Raw genomic sequence first — 4,374 nt, forward strand, 5'->3', positions numbered from 1 at the left:
ATGATCAGGGCCAGATAATTTTAGATCAGAATGCTACCAAAAGAAGAGTTAATACTAATACTCCTCAAGTTATTCTATAGAGTAGAAAGAGAAGTAATATGACCCAAATTGCTTTATGAGGCCAGTTACCCTGATACCAAAACCACATAAATGATGTGGGACAATAATCTTGCATCCTGTAAAGATTTGTTATTTGTATTTTAATAAAATGCTGATTGACCAGTAGCCAGGCAGAAAGTAGAGGTGGGGCACCCAGGTAGGAAGTAAAGGCAGGGCACGCAGAACAGGAGAATTCTGGGAAGAAGAAAGAGTCAGTCAGCAGTCGTGACCTAGCTGCAGAGGAAGCAAGATGAGAATGTCTTACAGATAAAGGTACCAAGCCACATGGCTAACACAGACAAGAATTATTGGCTAATGTAAGTTATAAGAGTTAATATAAAAACCCTGAGCTAATAGGCCAACCAATTTATAATTAATGTACGCCTCTGTGTGTTTCTTTGGGACTTAATGGCTGTGGGAACTCGGTTAACACATAAATGTACAACAAATAAAAAGAATTACAGACTAATTTCCCTTAAAAAGATAGATGTAAAATGCTTAATAAAACACTTGCAAATAAAATACAAGAACATATTAAGAAGATCATCCACCTTGATTAAGTATGCTTCATTCCAGAGATGCAGGAATGACTTAATATACAAAAACCAGTATGTCATCTACCATGTAAATAAACAAAGGAAAAAAGACACGATCATTTCATTAGATGCTGAAAGGCCTTTGACAAAATCCAACACCCCTTTCTTGATAAAAGTCCTGGAGAGATAAGGGATACAAGGGACATACCTATACACAATATAGGTAATTGACAGATCTAATAGCCAATATTAAATTAAATGTAGAAAAACCAAAAGAAGTGCCACTAAAACCAGGAACAGAAAAAGGTTGTCCACTCTCTCCATATATTACTTGAAGTTTTTTTTTTTGCTTTTTTTTTGTTTGTTTGTTTGTTTGTTTTGGTTTTTCAAGACAGGGTTTCTCTGTGGCTTTGGAGCCTGTCCTGGAACTAGGTCTTGTAGACCAGGCTGGTCTCGAACTCACAGAGATCCACCTGCCTCTGCCTACCAAGTGCTGGGATTAAAGGCGTGCGCCACCACCGCCCGGCTTACTTGAAGTTTTAGATAGAGTAATAAGACTGCTGAAGGAGATCAAGGGCTTACAATTTAGAATAGAAAAAGTCAAAGTATCATTATTTGCAGATGATATGATAGTGTATATAAGCAACCCTAAAAAAATTACACCAGGGAACTCCTACAGCTGATAAACACTTTCAGCAAAGTAGCTGAAGAGAAGATTAACCAAAATGCTGAAGCCCTCTTATATACAAATGACAAATGAACTGAGAAAGAAATTAGGGAAACAACACCTTTGATAACAGTCTCAAATATAAGTATAGATATAAGTTTGTCTATATAATATAAGTATAGATATTGTCTTGGGTAACTCTAACCAAGCAAGTGAAAGACTGTATGATAAAAATTTCAAGTATTTGAAGAAAAAATGAAGAAATATCAGAAGATTGAAAAATATCCCCTAATTATGCATCCATGGTGAAGATAGCTATCTTAAAAAAGACAATCTACAGATTCAATGCAATCACTATTAAATTCCAACACAATTCTTTACAGTCCTTGAAAGAAAAGTTCTAAGTTTCATATAGAAAAACAAAAAATCCAGGATAGCTAAAACAATCCTGAACAATAAAGAACTTCTGGAGGTATCAGCATTCCTGGTTTCCAGTTGGACTACAGAGCTATCGTTATAAAAACCTGCATAATACTGGCATAGAAAAAGATATATTGATCAACAAAATTCAACTGAGGACCAAGACATAAATCCACACACCTACGGACACCTGAGTTTTCATAAAGATGCCAGAAATATCCATTGGAAAAAAGACAGTATCGTCAACAAATGGTGCTGGCCAAGGTGGATGTCTGTATGTAGAGGAAGGCTAAGAGACCCATAACTACCACCCTGCGCAAAAACTCAGCTCCAAATAAGTCAAAAACCTCAACATAAAACCAAACACACTGAATGGGATAGAAGAGAGAGTGGGGGAAAAATTGAATGCATTGGCATAGGAGATAACTTTCTGAGCAGAACATCAATAAAGCAGGCACTAAATTGAACAATTAATAAATAAGAACCCATGAAACTGAAAAGCTTCAATAAAGCTAAGGACACTGCCAACTGAACAAAACAGCTGCCTGCAGAATGAGAAAAGATTTTTGACAACTCTACCTCTAATAGAAGACTAAAATCCAAAATATATTAAGAACTCAAGAAACTAGTTATCAAAAAACCCCAATTTTAAAAGGGGATACAGACATAAAAAGAATTCTCAATAGAGAAATAGCAAATGACTGAGAAACACTTTAGAAAGTGTTCAATATCCTTAACCATCTGAGAAATCCAATCAAAACTACTTTGAGATTCTTACACCTGTGAGAATGGCTAAGATCAATAGCAGAAGTGAGAGCTCATGCTGGTGAGGATGTAGTGCAAGGGGAACACTCCTAAACTGCTGGTGGAAGTGCAAACTTGCACAGCACTGGGGAAATCAATATGACAGTTCCTCAGAAAGTTAGGAATGGATCTACCTCAAGACCCAAATATATTATACACAATAGATGCTCTATTCCATCACAAGGACACTTGCTCAACCATGTTCATTGCGCCTTTATTTATAATTGCCAGGAACTGGAAACAATCCCAATGTCCCTCAACTGAAGGATATATGAAGAAAATGTGGTACGTTTACATAATTGAATATTGCTCAGCAGTTATAATGAAGACATCAAGAAACTTGCAATCAAATGGATGTAACTAGAGAAAGTCATCCTGAGTGAGGTAACCCAGACCCAGGAAGATAAATGTTGTATGTATTCATTTATGAGTGGCTGTTAAATAAATAACCGAGCTATAATTTGTAGACCCAGAGAGGTTAGGTAAACAGGAGGAGCCAAGGAAGTAAGGATGGAACTGCTTGGAAAGAAAAAATGTCCAACTTCAAAATGATAGTTCTTGCTTCATCTTATTATACTTTATTTTGTCATGTTTGATTGCTACCTCTTAGAAACCTATTCTTTTGTAATGAGGGGCAGAAATGGAGTGAATCTAGAAGGGAGAGGTGGTGGTAAGATATTGGGAAGGATAGAGGGAAGAGTAAGCATAAACAGGACATACTAAATGAAAAAAGTATTCATTCTCAACAAAAGGAAAATCAAACAAACAAAGCCCATTAAAATAAGTTCAAGTAATGAATTTTTCCTACAAGATTAATCACACTACCTGTTTCTAAGGAGTAGAATCTACAATAATTGTGAAGTGGTAAATAACTTTATATAACTCCCTCCACAAATTTCAGATCACACGCCCCACACACACACCAGAGTAGGTACTGAAGGTTCATTAATAGTTAAAAACATGTTAAATATTGCAAACTTCGAAAACTAGAAGCCATTACTGTATCTTTCCAAGTCAATTATTATCTTCATATATCATATGCTATTATTTGATGCTATTCTCAGAGTTTAAGAACTACACAACGTTAACACCAGATAACCTGTTTTGGGTTCTTATTTTGACCCCATAATCATCAAAAGATAAATAAAACAAAAATAAAGAAAATGTAGTGAAATATTAATAAATGTCATGCTTGCAAGCAGTATCATGAAATTTAAATAGACTGGCAAGCTTAAATAAACAAAGAATCTCCACAACAAATCTGGAAGGAAAATAAATTTTATGTGGTCAAAAGAATAAAATAAAATTCCCTTATAACCATTGCTTTTGAAAAGTGCTTATTTTATGTCTCCCTAGTGTGAAGCAATCCACTGAAACAAGTAGTGCAAAATCTGGGTTGAAACAGTTTTATTTCATTCTTCGGGGATATGCTCTCTCTGAAGCAAAAGACTAGATCATTAAAATGAGTGAACCCTTGCATGGTATTTACCATACAGTATTCACTAACCTTCAGTGCAATTACTGCAATAAAGATGAGCTCTATGGAAAAGGTGATTTATATTTCTTTCTGACGAATTCATAATCAACCAAATACATCCTCCCATGAACAAATTAATCATAGGTAGCCATTTGTTTGTCCTTTCCTGAAGGAACTGGCCATATGAGTAGACACAACCAGGGCTTGTAAAAAGCTGACTAGTGGCAAACTTGTGAGAAAACTATAACTTGAGATCACCTATGATTAGGTGAAGTTTCATGGAGCATGTTATGAAAAGGTTTTAAAATTGTAAGATACACAGAAAGTGAAACACAGAGAGACAAACCAAGGGAAGAAATGAAAGATAAAGG

Source organism: Microtus ochrogaster, chromosome 18 (genome assembly GCF_000317375.1).
Source record: "Microtus ochrogaster isolate Prairie Vole_2 chromosome 18, MicOch1.0, whole genome shotgun sequence".
NCBI lineage: Eukaryota > Metazoa > Chordata > Mammalia > Rodentia > Cricetidae > Microtus > Microtus ochrogaster.